We start from the raw sequence: 417 nt of genomic DNA on the forward strand, positions 1-417 counted from the left end.
ACATCTTGGTGTCAATTGCACGGAGGCAAATTAAAAATTACTTATGCTAATTAAAGTTAGCAAGCTAAGCCAGCTAAGACTGAGGACGTCACATTTGACGGGGATGGCCTCTGACAGTTCATTTAACAATTGTATAAAAGTTTTACCAAGTTTATAAATAGAAAACAAAACTTCATTACTGTGTAGGTATAGAAGACTATCACACTTTACTTACGGTAAATTAATATACATAACGCCCATCATTACTTACTTTGTTCAAGAAAATACTTTTCTATATAGCATTTTTATTTTTCGACTTAAATTCAGATAAGAAAAAAAATATCTAGAACATTCAGGTTACATCACAAAACAACATACTTAGGTCATACTATTTAGTTTTTCAAATTTTGAAATTAATTTTCCAGAAGACTTTAAGTA

The sequence above is a fragment of the Saccostrea cucullata genome, unplaced genomic scaffold (assembly GCF_032062105.1).
Source record: "Saccostrea cucullata isolate Sc308-1 unplaced genomic scaffold, CSIRO_AGI_Scuc_v1 ctg24, whole genome shotgun sequence".
NCBI classification, from domain to species: domain Eukaryota; kingdom Metazoa; phylum Mollusca; class Bivalvia; order Ostreida; family Ostreidae; genus Saccostrea; species Saccostrea cuccullata.